We start from the raw sequence: 23,871 nt of genomic DNA on the forward strand, positions 1-23,871 counted from the left end.
TTGTCACCACATCGTGGACTTGGAACACCAATGTTACGTGCAAAAATACCAACCCCCACCAGAGAAAGAGGACGGTCACAAGAAGAAAGGCAATTTCATCTTTTTCGATTTCGAATGCATGCAAGAGACCGGCATTCACATTCCTAATTTCTGCGTGGCTCATCGAGCGTGCGAGAAGTGCATTCAAGAACCTATCTTCAGTCATTGCCCTCACTGCAGCAAGATTCCCGGAGGACGTGAAAAAATCTTTCGGGGGCCAAACACGTTAGCCGATTTTGCCCAATGGGTCTTAGACCCCGTCGACAAGACGTGGAGCCAAGAGGATATCGAACGTTACGGAGATTGTCATCGTCATGCCACGGTGATGGCTCACAATTTCTCCGGATACGATGGACAGTTTCTTTTGAGGTACTATACGGAACAAGGCACCGAGCGTCCTAAAGTCACTTTGAACGGAGCCAAAATCATTTTCATGCAAGTGGGACAAGTACAGTTTAAAGATTCGATGAGTTACTTGGCCATGCCTTTGAGTCGAATGCCTAAAACGTTTGGAATGACAGAAATGGCTAAAGGGTACTTTCCACACTTTTTCAATACGGAAGCCAATCAACACGCCGTTCTACCCCATTTACCTGAGGCTCACTATTACGACCCCGACAACATGCGTACCGAACAACGAGAAGCTTTCTACGCTTGGTACCAGGCTCACGCCTCGGACCCTTTCGACTTTCAGGAAGAAATGCTAAAGTATTGTCGTTCCGACGTGGACATTTTACGGCGTTGCTGTGGAAAATTTCGAGAACTGTTTATGGAACACGGAGGGGTCGATCCTTTGAAAGAAGCTTGCACCATTGCCAAAGCGTGTTCCTTAGTGTACCGCCAACGATTCATGCCTGAAAACACCGTGGCTGTCATCAGTCCTCAAACGACCAACTATGTCAAGCGTCAATACTCGGTCAAAGCCCTACGTTGGTTACATTACTTGTGCGACAAGGAAGACAAATGGATTCAGCATGCCCGCAACGGAGGAGGAGAAAAGACCATCGGAACGTATTCGGTCGATGGCTGGGACTTAGAAAACCCCAAGATCGTGTACGAGTTTAACGGTTGCTTATTTCACGGATGTCCCGTCTGTTACCCTGACCGTGGCACTAAAAATCAGTTTTTGAAACGAACCATGGAAGACTTGTACCAGGACACTTGTCAGCGGCGCCTAAAGTTAGAACAGCAAGGATACCAAGTGGTGGAAATGTGGGAACACGAATACGATCACCGTTTGAAAACCGATCCCGAGTTTAAACGCCTCGTGGAAAGTTACCAGTTCATGGACCCGCTGAACCCGAGGGATAGTTTGTACGGAGGAAGGACCAATGCCACCTGTTTGCTGTACCAAGCCGACGAAGAGAAAGGAGAAGAAATCAAATACTTGGACGTGTGTTCGCTGTATCCCTACGTGTGCAAATATTGTCTCTTTCCTGTAGGGCACCCGCAATTGCTGACGGAACACATCGACCTGAAAAACATTCGACAATACGAAGGCTTGATCAAGTGCAAAGTTTTGCCTCCCACGAACCTATACCATCCCGTCTTACCTAACCATTGTCAAGGCAAACTGATGTTTCCCTTGTGCCGTACTTGTGCCGAAACATGCAACCAAGACCAACCTTGTCAGCACAGCCAGGAAGAACGGGCCTTGACGGGAACCTGGGTCAGCGTAGAATTGTTCAAAGCTCTGGACATGGGATACCAACTGTTAGAAGTATACGAAATTTGCCACTTTCCCAAGACACAACATTACCACAAGGGTGACCCTACTCAGAAAGGCATTTTCGCCGACTACGTGGATGCCTTTTTGAAACTGAAGCAAGAAGCCAGCGGCTATCCTTCCTGGTGTCACACTCCCGAAGACCAAATAAAATTCAAAGAGAAATATTACGAACAAGAAGGCATCACTTTAGACCACATCGAGAAAAACGAAGGCAGGCGATCGTTTGCCAAAGTGATGTTAAATTGCTTGTGGGGTAAAATGGCACAACGCCCGTGTTTACCCAAGATGGAATATTTGACAGAACCTTCCCGCTACTTTCAGATGATTCACGACAAAACCAAATTCATGAAACACGTGGACGTCGTTCGCGAGGATTTGATCTTAGTCAATTACGAAGAAGATCTGGACTTTGTACAAGACGACCCCTTTGGAAATGTCATCATTGCGGCTTACGTGACAGCCCATGCTCGCTTAAAATTGTACGAAGCTTTAGAACTGTTAGAAGAACGCGTCCTGTACTTTGACACGGACAGTTGCATTTACATCCATCACCCGATTCAACATCACCCTGACATCGAAGGAGACCGTTTAGGAGCCTGGACAGACGAGCATCCCGACGACAAGATTCTAAGTTTCGTCAGTGGCGGTCCCAAAAATTACGGCTACGAATACCGGGACAAACAAGGAGAAGTGCACACGACGTGCAAAGTGAAAGGACTGACTCTGAATCATCGTACCAGTCGAGTGGTCAACTTTGGGGTATTGAAAGAAGCCTTGCAATCGGAAGAGGATGGAAACTTTAAAGTGACCACTTACCAACCGAACAAGATTGTACGTTTACCCACTCACCACATCGTCAGTCGACCTTTGGAAAAAGTTTATCAAATCGTGTACCAGAAGCGAGTGCGACTTCCCAATCATTTCACCTTACCGTACGGTCACGTCGGTATTGGTCTGTATATAAAAAGGAACCCTAGGCAAGATCGATAGTTCATTGGGACTACCAAGACCGAGCGAACAAGATGAATACTTTGAAAGAGACATCGTTCCAGTTTGGGGATTGTAAAAAAGTTGTATCTTCCTCTAGTGTGACTAATACTGGATGGATAAGACCCAGGCATTGCGACGGAAAATGTCCAGAAGGAAACTGCGATTGTCCATGTGGTTACCATTGTAACTGCGTAACGGAGTTTGCAGACGAGTGCGATTGTGAGCCTTGCGATGGATACGATGCTGTACGTTGTGACCTGAGCGATGCCGTAAAGCATCATGGGAACTTTGTTCTCACTGCCCCTGTCATGGAAAGTGATGCTGTGCGTGTCAAACCTGAGGGATGCGAAAGTGATGCCGCTCGTTCTCTTAGACATTTTACCGGGTTTAAAGGGGAATGTTCACCTTCACGTCTACCCCCCTACGGATGTCATCCAGCCTTGAGCAAACTCCTACCCATGTCACTCAACCCTCATCGAAACGAACCTGTGAAAAACGAATATTCGTTTCCTGTGCGTTTGTCGGAATACTGCGACTTTGAAAATCGTCTTCAATCGTTCAAAGGAAAATGGCCAAAGTATCTGGGAGGACCGACCCCCGAAGAATTAGCCAGAGCCGGATTTTTCTACTTGGGCGAAGGAGATAAAGTCAGGTGCTTCAGTTGCGATGTGACACTTCACCACTGGGAACCGCAAGATTCGGCCTACGTAGAACATGCTCGATGGTCACCGAATTGTCATTACTTACCCTTAGTGGGACCGAGACATTGAAGTAACTTCTTACCATAATAATAATCTGTTCATGGATACTTTACAAGAGAACATTCGTGCTTTGCCTGTGGAGTTGAGAGAACGCATTTACCGAGAGCTGGTCAAAATACAAGTGAAACGTAAAGAACAATTGCATCCGTTACGTCACCGGTGTTTGAACCACTGGTACCTGAAGGCTATACAAGGATTGATTCAATTGAAAGTGTTCCATCGGACAGACATTGATCAACGATCCTCTAGTTTTAAAAAGGATTGGTTTGGTATGGACGATTCTACCTACATCATTGTAAACGTACTGCATCGAATTCCAGAGGAAGAGTTAACGAATTACCAACATCTTGAACACAATGTCAACTTAGTGAAAGAGGAAACTTCTGAACGAATTGTAATGTGTAGATTAGTGACTCAACGATTTAAATTCGACACTGAAGTGAAACCATGTTTGTGCAAAGAGTACATTTCTTGTGTCAGACCAAAGAGGATTTAGTATGACCTATTCATGGATACTTTGCTAGAGAACATTCGTGCTTTGCCTGTGGAGTTGAGAGAACGCATTTACCGAGAGCTGGTGAAAATACAAGTCAAACGTAAAGAACAATTGCATCCGTTACGTCACCAGATCTTTAACCACTGGTACCTGAATGGTATAAGAGAACTGATTCGTCAGAAATTGTTTCAGTGGTCAGACCTTGTTCAACACTTTGAGTTAGTGAATGATCGAAATGTTCATTATTTTGGTTACTTCGAGATTCACCTACAGCAATACATTGAGGAAGACAAGTTAAAGGATTATCAACATATTTTACGTGGAATCTACTTAGAGGAAGAGGAAACTTCTAAACGAACTCTGAAGTTTCGGTTACAGTATGCAAGATTTAGATTCCCTACTGGAGAACGAAGATCTCTGGCTAGAAAGTACGTGTATTGTTTCCGAAACAAAGAGACTATAAAAACAGGCTGCCATGCCACGACTTATGTCACATGTCATCCAACAGATTCCGTGGAAGGAACTCAATGACCATATTCAAACCGTGGATCATTACCATCGATTATTACAAGTACTGTATCCATTCAATTTGGGACGACAAGTGGTGTGTGTCTTAGTGACTTGTTTTTTGGGATTTCGTTTACCAGCCGATTCTTTGTGGACTCTTTACGATCAGTACTTACCACCTCCATGGCCTTAAATGGTCACGAAAAACTCCTTTTGCTCAAAGCCTTGCGTTTTCATCTGGATACTTCTCGACTTCTACGGGAAAAAAAGATTCGTCAACTTTTAGCTACCCAAGACGTGTATGACGATGTGTGTGTAGCTTGTGACTTACATCCCCATTGGACAGATGTCCGTGCCTGGAAAGAATGGGATTTTGAGGCTTGGACCCAAGAAGTGGCCCAGTATGCACGAGAGTTGTTCAAGGAAAAAAGTTACTTTTCAACCCGTGTTAGTGACGGTGCCAGAAGAACCCGTCACCCAGGACAGGACTGTCGTGGACAGACCTGAAAGACCCTTTCGGGAGGACACTTGTGTGACCTTACCCCCTGTTGAACTGGTTAGAACATTACCCAAAACATGTTGTACAGACACTTGTGTTTATTCCACGTTCATCGTTATCATGTGCCTTTTATCCTTGTACTTAAGCCTTTGGCTTTTATGTATTTTTGTCTTTCGTATTCATGTTTGAAAAAAAACATTCAATAAACGTGTTCTGAAAAAGTATATAAACTCTTGTCTTGTTTGTTTTCGTGTCACAAGTGACATTTCTCACACCATGGCTACCTCTGCTGTCTCTGCTCCCTCTTCCTCTACTGTCAAAGTCATCGACGAACACTTAGATCGTGCCAGTTGGGAGGCTTTGTATCTTCGCCATCCCTTTAACATGCTCATTGCTGGACCTAGCGGTTCAGGCAAAACCGAATTCGTCAAACGTTTGATCGAACATAAACATCATTTGATCGATCGGCCCCCTCAACGGATCGTGTGGTGTTACAAAGAGTGGCAATCGGCGTACAGCCTCTTGCGAGAAAGTCAAGGCGATTCCATCGTGTTTGTGGAAGGCATTCCTAAAGAAGACGACGGCATCGTCTCTGACTCCCGTCAAACCCATTTGGTCATTTTCGACGACATGTTAGGAGAAGACGAAGAAGAAATTAAATTGTGGTTCACGCGCAAAGGGCATCACCGTAATGCCAGTGTCATTTACATCACCCAAAATTTGTTTCAACAAAGTAAAGCCCATCGCACCATCAGTCTCAATGCGCATTACGTGGTCTTGTTTAAAAGCCCTCGAGATAAATCGCAAGTGCAAGTCTTAGCCAAACAGTTAGGAACGCCTTGGCTGACTCAGGCGTACGACGATGCCACTCAAACGCCACACGCCTATTTACTCGTCGATTTGAAACCTACGACCCCCGAGGATTTGCGATTTCGTACCCACTTGTTTCACCACTGGTGCCAAGACGGAGGGCCTGTCCTGTACACGTCTCCGTCCTCGACTTCATTTTACTCCCCATCAAAAAATCTATAAAAACCTCAGACCCTTTTTCGTCTGTCTCACACAGTGTGAACATGACGTCCCTTCAGTCGCATCTTCCCGTCAAATTGATTCGTGCCTTGTATGGCATCAGTCGAGAAAAAGATCCACAAACACGAGCCCGTGTCTTAGAAGCTAGTCTCAAAGAAGTCTTACGATGGTTCACGGTGACGGCACGTCAATTACTCCAAGGAATCATTCAGATTCCTCATCAAACCAAACGCTTTTTCGATCGAAACAAAGTCGCTTTGGTCCAACTGGCCGATCCCCGCATTGACACTCAAACCAAAAAACAAATCATTTTGAAACCTGGAGGGAGCGGTACTCTAGGAGGGGTCATCATTCGCTCACTCTTAAGATGGGATCCTAATGCCCCCAAAGTTATCCCCAAGACAAAAGTCCAACGAAGCCCCAAGAAGAAAAAGAAAAAGACCAGATCCCCAAGAAGAATAACTTCTCCAGTGGCAGGACCCTCCTCTTACCAGACACCACCACCCCGGAAAAAGAAAAGAAGCCCCCAGAAAAAGAAACAGAGAAAAAGTCCCCAGAAAAAGAAAAGTCCACAGAAGAAAACTAGTCGCAAGAGAGGCACTTCGGCCAGGACGCAACCTTACACTCGCAAACCACGACCTGCCACGGCAGTGACTGCGTCTCCGGCATCCTCACGTTCATCCACTTCTCCGTTGATGACACCCAGAACTGAAGAGTACTTGGAGACGTTGATCACACCAAGAACATCTCCGTTGATGACCCCCAAAAGAACTTCCCCAGTGGCAGGACCCTCCAATTTAGTGGCAGTGGCTGCTGCTCACAAAGTACCTTCTCCCAAAATCAAAGTCCAAGAAAGATCGGGCATGTTACAAAGTTTACTGGATTTGTCCAAGCAAGAACTGGCTCGATTTAGTCCGTTGCGTACCCCTGCACGACGTGTCATGCCTGTCCTCAAACTGATAAAACGTAAAGACAATCAGTGGCGACGCGTTCCAGTATAAAAAGAGCCTGTGACCAAGTCGGGGTATCAGTGAACTTGTAAAAAAGATGTCACCTCCAAGAAGCCACAAAAGAAAGAGACAAAGGCAGACGCGTCATCCGACAAAGCGCTTAGCCAAGCATCGACATTACCCTAAGAAAAGACACAGTCGTTCCAAGAAAAAGAGGCGTCAACAAAGGGGAGGATTCCTTGGTGATTTTGGGAAAAACATTGTCACCTTTATGACAAAGCGATAGTCCCAAAAAAAAAGATAAAAGGGTGTGCGTTAAGTCATCGACGTTAGTGTCTGTTCGGTGAATGTCCCGGAACCCACAAGCAAAAATGTCACCCTCCAGAAAACCCCAAGGAAAGAAAAGAAAAGGACTGCCACCACGTTTAGCTAAACATGGGGACATGTTATCTGTCCTGTCCAAAGCTTCTCCACCCCTACGAAAAAAACTCATTCAAACGGCCTCCAAAGAGGTCATCGATACCGTGTGCGAATGTTGTTTGAACGTTTTGAAAGGCACGATCCCTTTGTCCAAACACCAGAAACAATGCTTAGGCAAACATCGTCACGTTCTTCGCCAAATGGTTCGAAAGAAAATTCCCATTCGTCAAAAAAAGAAGATGTTGGTCCAACGTGGAGGCATTTTACCTCTCTTGTTAGGCCCCATACTGAAAGGAGTCTTGGGAACCATGTTGGGAGGACTGGTGGGAGCAAGATAAAAAGGCCCTCGGAAGTCCCAAGATCTCAGAATCGACCCCTGACAACCCATGGAAGGACGAAAACTAGCTTTAGTGCCTTACAAACGATGGATGGAATACCATCGATGGCAAGAACGACGCACCCCGCATTTACCTCCCAATCCCAATTTGAGCGAGATGTCCCAGTTACAACACGAATTGCAATCCTTGATGGATCGCCAAGATTTGTCCGAAACAGAAAAATCGCAAAAGTACGGTCAACTCTTGCAAAGACTGCAACTCTTTCACCAGAAAGCTTTAGACGAAACAGCTTTACCCACTCTAAAAGATTTTAAGACCTTGATGAAAAGTCCAGCACCATCATCATCATTACCCCAACCACCACTACCATCCCCAAGGGTCACCAGAGATGCTACCCCACAAAGACCTGAGGAAGAAGAGATGCGCGAAGTGTTTCAAACACCGTCAGCAGCTCCCATTTCGAGTAAGATTGCAGCATCCTTGTTGACCCCGTCCCCCACACCCCAACGAGAAGAAATGAAAGCTTGGGTTAAAAAGATGATGTCCACGCCTCCTTCGACAGAAGTGAAAAAGAAAGAAGGGAAACCAGAAGCGAAAAAAGAAAAGAAAACCAAAGCCATTCCATTGCCACCTCCACCACCACCACTACCTTCGACTTCTACTCCCGTAGCCCATCGGACACGTAAATCCGTTTCCAAACCACCCTTTCGACCCACCCAAAGTAGCATCACCGAAGAGTGGGTGACTTATTAACACACCAACACAAAATAAAAAATGGAAAAAGTCTTAGCCAGCATTTACTACGATCCCTCGCATCCTGCAGGTTACGCAGGAGTTCAAAAATTGTATCGTGCTGCCAAAACGCGACTGAAAAGTCTCCGTTTACCTCAAGTGCAACGATGGTTACAAGAACAAGCTACCTACACTTTACACAAACCCATTCGACGCAAGTTTGCCAGAAGTCGCACCCGAGTGGAAGGCATCGATCATCAATGGCAAGCCGATTTAGCCGATGTCTCTCATTTGGCCAGCTACAATCGTGGCTACAAATATCTGTTTTGTGTCATCGACGTCTTTTCCAAATTTGCCTGGGTCGTGCCCTTGACTTCCAAATCCAGCAGCGAGTTAGTGCGAGCCCTGCAACGAGTGTTGAAACAAAGTGGCCGTCACCCTCTTCGATGGCAAACGGACAAAGGCACCGAATTTCTGAACCAAGCTTTCCAAAAAGAATTAAAGAAACGTGACATTCATTTTTTTACCACCGAGAATCCCGAAACCAAAGCCAGCATCGTGGAACGTTTTCAACGCACTTTGAAAGAACGCATGTGGAAATATTTTACGCATCACCACACTCTGAAGTACATCGACATCTTACCGCATCTGGTGCAAGCGTACAACCAATCTTACCATCGAAGCATCGGACGTGCCCCGCAAGACGTGACTCCCGACAACGAAGTGCTGGTGTTCGAGCGCCTGTTTGGTACGTCCCCGACGAGGGCTGTCCCCAAGAAAAGTGGAGAGTTGACCGTAGGAGATTGGGTGCGCATTGGCAAAACCAAACGCACTTTCGACAAAGGTTACTTACCTAACTGGACGACCGAATTGTTTCGCGTCACTGGACGAGTGCATGGCCGTCATCCTGCCGTCTATAAATTGGAAGACATGAACGGAGAAGTACTCAAAGGAACGTTTTATTTGCCCGAGTTACAACGTGTCACCAAAAAAGAAGACGACGTGTACGACATCGAAAGCATTCTGGAACGCAGAACCCGTAAAGTGGGCAAACGACGTGTCAAAGAAGTCAAAGTACGTTGGAAAGGATATCCACCCAGTTTCGATTCTTGGATCGACGCTTCGCAAGTCATCGACTATAAAAAGAAGAAGTGACCATCATGCCCTTTCACACAGCAGCAGACGCAGCTACGTCAACCAGTCCTTCTTCCCCTAGTTCTTCTGTGCAAGATTTACAAAAACAACCCTTGTGGGTGTGGTGTGGAGAACGTGTGCCTAAAACGCAAATCGTCTTTTTCTGCCAAATCTTCGTGGTGTATTGTGTCATCGGGGCAGCCATCGCCAATTTGAGTTTGCAACAAGGAGACAAACAATTGTGGACCATTTTATTGAGCAGTTGCATCGGTTACCTACTTCCCAATCCCTCCCTGAAATTCTCGTCGAACGGGAACGTTGTGTCCAGTGCCAGTGCCAGTCACCAGTCCAACCACAATCAGAACCCCATTTTGGGCGGAGACACACCTCTGACATCCACTAATATTCCCTCGGACAGCCACAGAACTCTGGAATTATGAGTCACCAAAACCAATTTTACTTAACCTTACCCAGTGACAGTTCCATGGAGGTGTTTCCCCACAACACGTTGTGCTGTTACACGGCCAAATTACCTCAAGCCATCCCCTTAGATCACGAAGCCCATTGGGAAGTGGCTTTAGTAGAAATGATTCACCCGACCCAAGTCCTCAATGTCCTTCCCAATCAAAATGTTTTTGATGTGGAAGTTCATGACGAACAATTGCAACAGTACTTGGATACCTATGGCAAATATGACAAGAAAACCCCTGGCACAAAAAATCAAAAGTACACCACCTATCACTTGTTCATTCCCCCAGGGTATTATTTTAGTGGTCAACATTTGGTGAGCACCATTACCTCCAGGTTTAATGTCGTGTTTCTGAAAGCTTTGGAAAGTGTCAAAAAAAGTGTCACCATGGAATACCACAAAACAGCTCGTCGCTTCTTGATGAAATTTGACGGGAGTAAAATCCTGTCCATTTTATTTTGTCCTGAATTGTTTGACATGTTGGGCGGAGACATGGACATGAGAATGGCCATGATGAAGAAAAACGAATCACCCATCGTTTACGACAACGAGTCTTTTAGCAAGTTATTTCGTGCCCCAGTAGAACTGAACCAAGGACTGAATTTGATGTTTGTGTACTCCGATGTGGTGGAGTATAACGTGGTGGGACACACCTCTGTACCGTTACTGCGTGTCATTCCTTTCAAAGTGGATTCTGCCACGAACGCTGACGAGGAAGGTGGAAACACTTATCACGTCCACCGCGAATTTGTCCATCCTCACTATTTGCCTGTCAGCAAGTCGTATTTGGACACGGTCAACATTGCTATAAAAGGAGATCTGGGACAAAATATTCCATTCACCAAAGGAAAAGTCACGGTGAAACTCCATTTTCGAAAACGGTTCTCTCACGATTCGTAAGTAAGTCATGTATCCAGTGTACCGAGGGGTTGCTCGACAGCGAGGACACGGTTTAGGAGACATGCTGAAATCGGCCTTTCGTTCGGTGGCTCCGGTGTTGAAACCGATGGTGACACGCGGATTGCACGCCTTGAAAGATGCGGCACTGACGCAAGGCAAAGAATTTCTCCAAAATGTCATCATCGACAAACAAAACCCTAAAGAAGCCTTCATGAGGGCAGGCAAAAATGTCTTGCTGCAAACGGGTAAAGACATTTTGGGCCGACGAGACACACCTATAAATGCCCTGCACGCTACCGAGTCAGGCATTCAGCAAGGACAAGGCAGAAAGAGACGACGAAGAAAACACCCTTTCACCAGACTTCAAGCGAGAAAGGCCAAGAAAAGAAGAACCGTTCGAGACTTAGACGTTTTCGATTATTGAGAAAGAACAGAACAAAAAATGATGCACCGAGAGTCATGCGCCTGTTCCAAGACAGAACTGGATCTGTTTGCCATGCCCCCCCACCATGATGACGATGCAAGAATCCCAGTGGGTGGAATTTCACCCCGTCTCCTCATTGACAGCCTCAGCTCCCATCGAGTTTGAAATCAAAGGACAGCCCGAAGATTACATCGATCTGAATAGCAGTTACTTGTACTTGAAAGTCAAAGTTGTCGATGAGGACAATTCGACCCTAGATGGCGATGAGGTAATAGCTCCCGTCAACAATTTCATGCATTCCTTGTTTAGCGGAGTGGACTTGTACTTGAACAACAAACTGGTCAGCAGCAGCATGGATACTTACCCTTATCGAGCGTACCTGGAAAATCTCTTGACGTACGGAATAGATGCCAAGAACACTCATCTCAATGCCTGTGTGCTATGGGAAGCTGACGAAGCAGGCCAGTTTGAAAGATTCGAAACTGATGCAAGCAAAACACCAAACAATGACGGATTTGTAGAACGAAGAGACAAAATAAAAAACGGACAAAGTTTAGAACTGATGGATCGTTTACATCTGGACATGTGGTTGCAAGAGAAATATTTGCTAAACGGGGTGAATGTTCGCCTGAGACTGAATCGTAGCAGTGCCGCTTTCCATTTGATAGGTACTACTGTTTGCAAAACTGTCATCGAGGAAGCCAGGCTCTACGTACGCCGTGTGGAAGTGTTACCTAAAGTGGGAAACGACATCAGTCAGACGTTGAGCAGAACGACCGCCAAGTATCCCATACGACGCGTGGAAGTGAAAACCTTCACCATTCCCAAGGGACAGCGATCCATGATCGAAGATCATCTGTTCCAAGGACAGCTACCCAAACGTTTAATCGTTGGTATCGTCGAGAATACAGCCTTCAACGGAGCTGTCGAAAAAAATCCTTTCTACTTTCAACACTTTGGCGTGTCCAAGATCGAAGTCAGTCGCGATGGCAAGACCTTGTGTACCCGACCTTTCGAACCTGACTTTGAGAAGAAGAATTACTTGAGATCGTACTTGTCCCTGTACGAAGCCACCGGCCAGTTAGGAACCAACACCAGTCACGGCATTACGTACGAGGATTACGCAGGAGGTTATGCTTTGTGGGCTTTCGATTTCACTCCAGACCAAGGCAGCGACGAGGGACATTTCCACCCTATAAAATCAGGCCAGATTCGTGTGGAAATTCAGTTTGCAAACCGAGACCCTGATGTAACGGTGAACGTCATCCTGTATGCCGAATTTGATAATACGATAGAAATCAATAGTTTGAGAGAAGTCATTCTAGATTATTAGAAGCCATGGAAGACTGTTATCCCTCTTTACCTAGTGGAGAAACTTTGGACATGGAATGTAAGGAGACCGTGGAAAAAGAAGAAGAAGTGATCATGATGAAGTCAAGATGGCCAGAACAAGAAGCGCATTTAGTCTCCTGTTTTGCCAAACACTTGGTGGATAAAATGACGGAATTGATCAAGAAAAATTGTTATGGATGTCAAAACGATCATCCCAGTCAAATTCAACACGATAAATGCCTGATGTTGAGTCAAGAAGAAAAATTGGACGAGTATCTGGACGAAGCTTGGAGTCTCATCTCGAACAAAGACGTGTTGCACCAGTGGTATAAAGACTTGCGTGAACATTCTTGTCCACCATTAACCACTCAAGAGATCCATCGTATCGAAGCTCTCCTGAATCAGAGTGAGGAAACAGAACGAATAACCGTTTATTCGTCAGACATTTTCAAGCAAAAAGTCAGGATCGAATTGACGACTTATTATTACCTGTGAAGAAGAAAAAAACACAAATCAATGGATACCTGGGAACTTTATTACCTTTTGAACCATAGTTCGTATACGGCTTCTTGGAATCCTGTCGTCTGTGCTAAAGATGAACTCCCTCATCGCAAACCTAAAGACCATCAAGCTTACGTGATCAACACGGACGACAGTCATCTCCCAGGAACCCACTGGGTAGCCGTCTACTTTCCTCAAGAAGGATGTGTGGAATATTTCGATTCGTACGGATTGCCCCCTTTGGAAGACGATATCATCGACTTTATGAGAAGAAATGCTCAAACCACCCGATTCAATAACGTGAAATTACAAGGTACAGATTCCTTGGTGTGTGGACAGTACTGTGTGTATTTTCTGCATCATCGCAGCCTGGGCTATTCCTTAGAACATTTAGTGACTCATTTTGATCCTCGTTCTTCTGCTAGAAACGATGTGAAAGTAGATCGATGGTTTTGTGACCATTATGCTTATCTTTTGTCTCAAGCTAGGAAACGTAGTGTCCATCAATGGCCTAATGATTTCCAACAGTGGAAATCACAATTTCATTCACAACGTTGTCAGCCCTGTTTAAAGTAGATGGTTAATTGAGAAAAAAATGTTTGTGATTTGAAAAAAAAATTGTTTGATGTTATAGTGTTGGATTATTGTTAAAAATGTTAGAGTTGTTGTTTAGTGTTAAGTGATTTTTGAATAAAAAAATGTTGTGTTTTGAAAAAATGCTTTTGTCTTTTGTTTAGCTATAAGAATGTTGAATTGATGCTCTTTCATTTCTTACTATCCCTCTCATGACACTCATTGAACGTTGCGAATCGAAAACCGTGTGGGGGATGTTTTCCTTCACGTCCGCGCTTTCACTTTAAGAACCGGGTTGTTTCCAGTCTAACCATCCATTGTCGACTCATCCTCCTACGAAGATGTGCTCAAAACTAGCTAAGCTCAACGAAGCCTACGTGAATTTGCATAGGGTCAGACACAGTCTGATACCGAAGCCAGAAGAAATAGAGAATGTGAGAATGTTAAAAATCACTGAAGACCTGATAGAAGAGCTCTTCAGAGAAGAAGTGAACAGGGAGAAAGAAGAATGGACAGAGAAGTACAGACTTCAAAAACAGCAACAACAACAACAACAACAACAGCAGCAGCAGCAACCTGAACCTGACAGAGGCTTTGTCGATTGCCGTATCGACACCAAAGAGTTCTTCTTCTCTTTCCGAAGAAGCAGACCTATTGCCAGAAAGTCTATCCTCAGAGGACATCGCATTCTTAGAAACTAAAAAAGAATGCCATAGCAAACAAAAAAAAACAGCCCTTTTCAGGGCTACCCAATACTCTAGAAAAGAAATAACTATTAATTTGCCAATGTGTGTAGGTAGAGTAGTGTGAAAATAAACACTAACTCTTTTAAAAAATGTGAGGGTATGTGTTTGTAAGAGCTCAAGTAAGTTGGTGTGGATAGTAGATTAAAATGATGTTTTTTGGTGTTTAAGGTGTATATTTGGAGTTAGATTGAATTGCTTTGAGTATGTGGATAGTCTATTGAAGTGATTTATAAAAAATTTTAAAATAGTGATGGGTAGCATAAAAAGTGAGTGAGTGTTTCTTTTAGGTCCGCGCGTTGCTTTGGGTCATGATCTAGGTAAGATGAATTTTATGTTATATGGGGATGTTTTCCTTCACGTCCGCGCTTTCAGTATAAATTGAAACTCGTTCGGCAGTCCAGCTACCCTTGTTGATTGATCAACACCAAAAAATGAACACGAGACTTGAGAAACTGTTGGAGCTTCATGTGCATCTGGAATATGCCAGGCGCATATTAAATGAACTGGCCGCGGAAGCCATTGTCGAGGAGGGAAGGATAAGAGAGGAGGAAAGAAGAAACAAAGAAGAGGAGGAGAGAAGATATAAAGAAGAAGAAAGAAGATATAAAGAGGAAAGAAGAAACAAAGAAGAGGAGGAGGAGGAAAAGGAGAGAAGAAATTTCAAAATCCCAGAGAGCGAAAATTGGGATTCTGAAGCGACATATCCTGCCTCTGCTCTCTCCCCCCAAAAGGTAAAAAGTAACTGGGGGATAAGATGTGTATGTGGCGCCAGGCCTGGAAGGTGCCACCATTAACCAGGTGTCCATGAAGTTCCAAACAAAACAGCCCTTTTCAGGGCTACCCAATACTCTAGAAAAGAAATAACGATCGATTTGCCAATGTGTGTAGGTAGAGTAGTGTGAAAATAAACACTAACTCTTTATTAATAGTGGAAGTGTATGTGTTTGTATGTTTGTGTTTGTAAGAGCTCTGGTATGTTTGTGTGAATAGTAAATTATAGGTTTTTTTTATTGTTTCTTAGCGCATGTGGAGAGTATAGTTGTGGTTATATTATATGAAATGAGAAAGTAGGGGGATGTTTTCCTTCACGTCCGCGCTTTCACTATAATAACCCACCACGTTCGTCGTTCGAACCATTCTACGGAATAATAAAAACGAAGATGGTGGTTGCAAGTGACTTGTTCAACAATTTGGTACATATATACAACTGGATAATAGATGGTATCTATGTAGTGGAGAGACTGGAAAAAGAATGGAAGATAGCAGAGTACCTGGACTACGCTAAATGTCTAAACATAGCCAAAGAAGTGATAGCAGGAATGATTGAAGAGGAGGAAAAAAGATTGAGAGGTATGATAAATCCCACCTATGTCAGAGTGGGAAGCCTAAAGGAAGCACTTGACAATGCAAGCAAAGTCAGGTGCTTTCTTGAAAAAATGTCACATGGGACAGAGTGCTCTTATGTGGAGAGAGGCCAGGAAAGACTGAGGAAAGGAGAGGAGTTGATGAGAAAAGTGATGGAGGTAGAAGTCAAGAAGATTAAAGAGAGATGGTATAAAGAAAGAAAAGAAGAAGAAAATAGAAAAAAAAGGGATGAATTTGAAAAACTGAACACAAACTGGATGAAAATCCAAGAGAAGTTCAGGGCCATGGGCCACCCGGACTGGCTGCCGGAAACAGAAAAGAAAAAGAAGAAAGGAATGATGGACAAAATAAGAGGATGGTGGAAGAAGTTAAGAAGATAAAAAGAAGAAGAAGAAAAACCCAAAGGCCCTTTTCAGGGCCAGCCATATTTCTCGAAAAGAGATAGTCTTTGAATTGCCTACCCCTTTTTTAAAAAATTTTTTTTTTAAAAAAAATCCCATGTTCCATTCCCCTTGTCCCTAAACAAGCCCAAACTATTCCCCATGTTAAATTCCCCTTGTCCGTAGAGTGACCCACGATTTATCGCCATGTTAAATTCCCCTTGTCCGTAAAGTGACCCACGATTTATCGCCATGTTAATTCCCCTTGTCCGTAATCTGACCCACGATTTTTCGCCATGTTAAATTTCCATTGTCCGTAATCTAACCCAAGGGGGGTCTGTAATGCTAATTCCCATTGTCCGTAAACTACCCCCCTTAACTACTACTTATCCTAGATAATGCAATAACACCAGAGCAAATGAGATCAAACGTAGCACTAACAGAAATCTTCAAAAAGCCACTGGAAGAGTTGAATACATTTTTTGGAATATTGTACCAAAACATTCAAAGCATCTTTAATAAAATATGTGGTAATATAGAGGTCAGAAAACCAGATGCAAAGACATGGACTGAATATTATTCTGAAGTTTACCAGTTTTCAGTGTCTCAAGAATGCATCAAAATTCTTGAAAATTTCTTGAATTCTGTGCCAAATGATGATACTTTTTTTGCATTTGGAAAGATTTTTGACAGAATTTGTGAAATTGTTTTGGACAAAAATACTACTGACATTTTCAGTACCACACAAGTTACATGTGCACCTTCCATACTTGTATCAGAGCCAGGACAAGGAAAATTAAGGTATATTGCAGGTAGATGTATTGCAAAGAGTAGATACCATAATATGAAGAAAGGAAAGAACAGCTTGTACACAAATGACAAATTTAACTTGGTCAGCCAATGTTTCTTACAAGTAAAAATGTTAGATCACCTTACAACTTCAGCTGTTGATTTGGAAAACAATAGCAAGTATAAACAGACCTTGCACGAGACACAAAGAAGACAGAATATCAACCATGGTCTTACTAACATCAAGGACTCTGTATTTGACTTTTTCTTGCAAGTTGACGATAAAAGGAGGCAGTATTGGCATGGTGCAGGGAGTTTACAGTACTGTAAGACTGTACTACTTAAGGATGAGACACTGTTTGAAAACTGGAAGCTGCTGTACATAAAGTTTGATCCCAGTATAAGTGTGACACAGGTGGACGACACCATGATTGCTTCATGTATCAGAGATCTATATGAAGATTGTATAGGTCGTTACAGTAGAATAGGTGACAGTCAATTCAGAAAAGACACCATTTCCAGTCTTGGAAAATTGAAATCAGACAGTTTTAGAAAGAGGGTGGTCATGAGATCAAAGCACAAACACAGTAGTGATGCATTAGCCTTGGACATGAAATATATATTGGAAGATCAGTCAGAAAATAAACTGTATTCTCACTTAAAACTGAAATCACCGATTTATGATCTGAAGGCTGTAGTATTTACTAGCTTCTTGAAATCGGATCTGATTTTGCTATGTAAAGCCTATGGCATAGAAGCAGGAAATGTACAGAAGAGTGGTCTAGTTAATAAACTATGTACAGTAATACCTACTTTGAATGAAATGCCAATGCCATATTTTTAGTACAGAATAATCCTGTTGCCAATTCTTCGAAAGATAACATTAATCAAGACACTTCCAGCAAAAGTCAGCCATGTACTAGAAAAAGAACTATTGTGGGAAAAGGAAAGGGTAAAGGAAAGAAGAAAATGGAAAAATATGACAAAAGTAACACTGATAATTCAATTTGCTCTGTATGTAAACGTCATTATGCAGAGGGTGAGTTGTGGATTCAGTGTGATTTGTGTGATGAATGGTTTGATTGGTTTTGTCAGGGCATAGATGAGGAGACATGGAGTAGCACATAAAATGAAAAATGGTTCTGTACCAAATGCTCTTAGAAAAAGACTCAATACTATATCAGACTTCACATATATAAATAATGCAATATTGTCATATTTTGTCATTGTGCTTTTGGACATTGGTTACATACACTGAACTCACATGCACTTGTTTGTATCTGTAAAATGGGAAAACTAATGACAATTTGATCCTCCGCTCTCTGAAGACATGTTAAGTCTGAGTAAGGGATGGTGTTATCATTAGTTTATTTTGCATCACAATAAATCATTTTTATTATTTTACTTCAGTATGTGTATCATAAATATTCAAGTAAATGTATGTGTTGATCATGGGATTATTTTTGGATTGCATTTCTTTGACTCTTCAGACTTATACTGTCTTGCAGTCATGTGTTACAGCTGGATCTTTTTTTGATATAAACTTGTATATTGAACACTTATGAATATTGTTTTATGAAATCAAAAGAAAACAAAATATTGTATTGTTAAAAAGGGTTATGTACAGTTAACAATGATGCCAGTTTGGTTACAGTCTCATATAGCAAAGGAAGATACCTGAAATCTCACTTACACATTGTAAGCATCAATTCCATTACAATAACATAGGTTGACCAAAGCTTAACAACAAGGCATTGATTTCCTCACAGAGTCTTAAGGATCTTGCGAACATACACAGTAATTTAATGACACAGTATCATTTTGGCTTGGAACATGTGATTTAGCAAGAAAACAGATGGCAACTCGTTCTTCTTTTGCACATAACCATTTAATATTTTTATCAAAATGCAATAAAAGTATTTGCTACTAATGCTTTTTGGAAAGTACCTCCAAATTAAATTTGGACTCTTGAAATTCCTCCTATGTTGAATACATTTTTTTTTTATTGGACTTAGTGAGAATATGAAAAAAGAAAAGATTGTCCAAAATCTTAGATGAAACTGTATTGTGTCTGTATTCATTCAGTTTTTATCTATGACTGGATGACATGCATCCAAATCCAGTAGTGGCAAGATATTGGTTACATATGATTTTGGAATGCCATTACAATGATTGATTTTACAAATATTTTGCCATTTCTATTTCCAAAGTTTCTTGGCTGTTGTCATGTTATTCTTTATATGTCATTCCTTCTTGATTCAGACCTCATTTCTTTACAATGAGACAAAATGTTGTATGCCTTAAATATTGTTTTGCACTTAAGTTTATTATATTTCATTTTTTTTTAATTCAATGTAGATTAGTCAACTTTTGATTTGAAATCCTACATCAGAGTATATAATGGTTATTGTAAGGAATGTCTTATCGCACACGGGCAGATTTAATTTTCACATTTCCAACTCACATTTACAGCATTTTGTACTTCTATATTTATGTTTCCAATATATAACACGACATTATCTGCAATTAATATTTTTCAGATCATAGGTAAATTTGTTTACATCATATAATTATTCAGATTTTAGATTTCAGTCGGAGCATCTAGATCAGTGATGGTAAGGATTGCCCTGTCACATGTCTCTAGATTTGATCCCAATAACAATGATGTCATCAGTTAAGATGATTATACAGCTATTTGTAACTGTTATGTTTTGGAATATTTATGAACACTGCATTTACTTGCTTAAAAGATGAGCCCAAATGTTAAGTTCACTGACCCATATATGCCTTCACATAATATAAAGTCAGATCTGGGTCTTTGTAGTTTATTAGGAATAGTAAGTAGAACCACATCGACCCTGGTCTGCAGTTATTTGCAGTTTGACTCGACATCTAAGCGATTATATATGGTTCAGTGATAAAACATAGATGTATCTATGTGGATTTTGAAAGCTTGGTGTTCTGTATACTGTTACCAAGTTTGAAATTAGCCCTGTAATTAACAAATTAAATATGGCATTTTCTTTGTTCCAAGTGCACAATTCAGCCTTTCTCAGCTCACTAATTTATTTGAATACCACACCTCATAATAAAATTATAATTGATACTGGTTGAATCAATGTTAGCTATAACTTGTTAGAGGAAAATCATTTTTTGTGCTTCTTATTTTGCCCAAACCATAAATTTTGGTAATATTGTCCTAAATTTGTGTCTTTATTCCTTTTACATTATTTGAGCATGCTAATTACTTTTGCTGTCCTTACCACCATTATTGCCACACCCCTCTATTCCATATTGAATAGGGCAAGGTTGCCTGGCTCATACATTTCTTTATAGTATTTTCTCATATATTTAACAAGATGAGATTGTGAATTGACTTAAGTGTACTAATATATTAAGTTGTTTTATTTTATGTTTAATGCAAATACTCTAGTGATATTTTACAAATATTAAGAGTTGTACATGCACAGATGATAGAAGAATGACATTACCTTTCAAAAGTAACAATCCAGGTATGCATGGTATATGACAAAGATTAAATGAGATTGAGAAAGAGAAAGATTACCAAAGTGGTACAAAAACAGATGATCATATCTCTCCTATGTGTAATAGTTTGTCAGAGTGACACCCATTGTATCTGTCATAAGCTATAAATATTTCCAATCCCTACTGTGCTGTCTCAGGAAAATAACAAAAACACAAATATATTTTCCAATGAATTTGTCTTATTTGCATATGACATTTTTAAATGACAAGATAGTAGCCAGTAGTGTGATGAATGACTACATGTTGTGAACATGAAGTTTAAAATCAGTTTTCCAATGCCATATATTTTTGTAATATTAATGATGTTCTATATTAACCTCCCACATTAGTATTTTGTAGAATATAGCTCAGTGTCTTAGTTTTTTATTCTTTGTAAATAATTAAAAATATGGTATCAAAAAAATTCAGCCTCTCGTCAATTTTTGTCTTGATTAATTTTATATTGTTGGACCAATACAGTTACTTTTGGTATCCTTACCACCATCAAAACCTCACTCCTGTTGTATTCAGTATAAAATAGAGCAAGGGTTCCATGTCCCATACATTTACTTTTAATTTTACAATATTTTTGATTATGAAGTCACATAGGTGTTGTATATATATATATATATATATATATATATATATATATATATATATATATATATATATTGTTTGGGTAATGGAAATACTCTAGTGATGTTTTACAAATATTAACTATTTATTTTAAATATTACTAAGACATTTTTATACTTACCCATGGATATAATGATTTAGTTGTTTTATGTAAATACATTTTTGTGATTCCTGCCTGTGTTGGTTATGAAATTTGATGAGTATTATCAAATGTACATGGACAGGTGATCAAAGCAATTACATTGCCTTTTCAATGTAACAATCCAGAAATGTATAGTATGTGTGATCAAGTTTAAATGAGATTGGGATAGAAGTATGGTGTAGCTATTGGAACTGAAGCAGATGGGCAAATATCTCCCCTTGGTGGAGCAGGTTGTAAGGGTGACACCCACTGCTTCTGTCACAAGTTATAAATGCTTCCACTCCCTGCATTGCCTTAACAAGGAAATAACAATAACATGATATACTTTCCATCAATATATATATATATATATATATATATATATATATATATATATATATATATATATATATATATATATTCCTAGGTATGTGACATATTTAAATTACAAGATATAGCTGAAGAACTACTTATAAAAAATGTGAAGTTTAGGTAACAATCTAGCTGTACATGTACACTTGTGCAATATTGAAATTTGGCTTGAAAATATATTAAAGTCATATTCCCACACATAGAAATAGCCATATCAAATATGTATTTTATCACAATCATGATAATTATACTTTGTAAAAATAAAAGGGCCCAGTCCAGAAGTAATGAAATGAAGATATAATTGTTTATATATCATGGCAAGAAATATTTTTTAAATCTGTTAGAAAACTTGATATTTAGTTCGTAGCTTCTCGTGGGTCGGTGGTTCTTTCCGGGGTTTTCCCGGGTTCTTCCTCCACCATTAATACTGGCCGCCATGTATAGCCTATCGTGTGCTGAAAAATGGCGTTAAACCCCACAACAACAACAACAAAAAAAATATTTCGTTCAAAAAATGTGAGGACCTTATCCCCACCCCTGTTTTTAAACACAAAATTAATAACATTTGTATACTGGCATTAGATTCGAGGGTGGGGGAGATAATGATAAGCCAATTAAGTGGTTATGTGTGTTATCATTTCCTCCTGAATCAAGTACCATAGGCATTGGCAGGGATGGAGGGAGGGGGTGAACCTAAATATAAATGTCTAGCCAGAACATACCACGTAGTAATTGTAATTTCTGCCATTTTCGATAGTATTACACTATTGTTTTTTTTTTTTTTTTTTTTCTTATACTTTACTGGTGCTAAATGGATTGTCACGTCTGTGTCAAGAATAATTATTTCGAATTTCTCTCCTGTCATGAAATATCTCATTTGGAATGTTTCTTATTTTATGTAAATACATAAGGGTAATGACCGCTACGATACGCCTACAATATAGTAAATGAGCAGATTAGTTGAGATAATGTACGTAATTTTATTTTCCAATGAGCGTTAAAGAAAATAAAAGCTAAAATTTAATTTTAACATGGATGGTTCTTATTTTCGAAATTCATTGCTTGTGTACGTAATACCCAATAGTCACATTCACTCCGAAGTAGACCGAAAGTTGGGCCAAGGCAGTAGTGTCTGTGTGTGAATAAACGAAGCAACGGATACACTTTTCGCAAAATTGGCCCTTCCGAATCAGTAAGGTTGCTTAAATGGTAATGGACGAAAGGTGGGGATTGTCTTCTTTACAGTGGTGTACGTTATGAGTGACTGAATGCGTAGATAGTATTGGAAATTTAGATCGGAGTCATCGAGGGGTCAGATTTTCACCTGCGAGAGTTAGGTACCTTGTGTTATATAGTTAGAGTACCCTTACTCGTACCTCGTGAGCATACGCATGAGTTTCCACAGAATCAAGTGCCTGTGTGTATAAAGCAAAGTCATATTAAAAGTAGCTGTGAAAAAAATGGATGTGTACTTACTCTGATACCTAATCCCCAAGTGATGTTAAGCACAGTGGAAACCAAGCACGTAAAACTTGAAAGCTGGCTGTTGATGCGACTTACTCAAATTCTACTAATTAATTATTTTTGGGATCCTACTAAATACTGCTAAGCCTGACAAAGCCCGACAAAGCCCGACAAAGCCACACGAAGCCTAACAAAACCACACAAAGCCATGTAAAGTCAAATAAAAACTGCGTATTTATATTGTTAATTATACTGATTAATAAAATAACAAAGCCGAAAGACTAGTTTTCAACATATTTATGCAAAATTAAATGACCTAAAATTGGACGACAGAGTACAAATTCGATATCGAATAATGAAAAAGTAATAACAAAGTATGAAAAAAATCAAACGTTGCTGTTGTTGTTATTGCTGTAGGGTTTAACGCCATTTTCAGCACAAGATAGGCTATACATGACGGCCAGTATTAATGGTGGAGGAGGAACAAGGGGAAATTCCCGGAAAGAACCACCAACCCACGAGAAGCTACTGGCAAGCTTTCTCACTTATCCACATTGGCCGAGCTCGAGTCTCGAACCTACGCAGACAGAGGTGAGACGGCAGTGATCCGTGACGGAGAGCGCTTTAGACCACTCGGCCACTCGGCCCCC

General features: G+C 41.0%; 1 protein-coding gene across 2 annotated transcripts in view; it reads right to left on the reverse strand.

The window, feature by feature from the left end:
• The window catches only part of LOC149774654 (barrier-to-autointegration factor-like), a 46,649-nt gene extending 23,267 nt beyond the window's left edge, over positions 1–23,382 (reverse strand). The window contains exon 1 of one of the 2 annotated variants that reach the window (XM_089944754.1): positions 23,234–23,382. The gene's annotated coding sequence lies outside the window, so the exon portion shown is untranslated. The remainder of the gene's footprint in view (positions 1–23,233) is intronic. The other variant, XM_089944753.1, reaches the window with a different exon arrangement.
• Between the last annotated feature and the right edge of the window lie 489 nt (positions 23,383–23,871).

The sequence above is a fragment of the Sinohyriopsis cumingii genome, unplaced genomic scaffold (genome assembly GCF_028554795.1).
Source record: "Sinohyriopsis cumingii isolate HCF-2022 unplaced genomic scaffold, ASM2855479v2 utg000160l, whole genome shotgun sequence".
Classification (NCBI taxonomy): Eukaryota; Metazoa; Mollusca; class Bivalvia; order Unionida; family Unionidae; genus Sinohyriopsis; species Sinohyriopsis cumingii.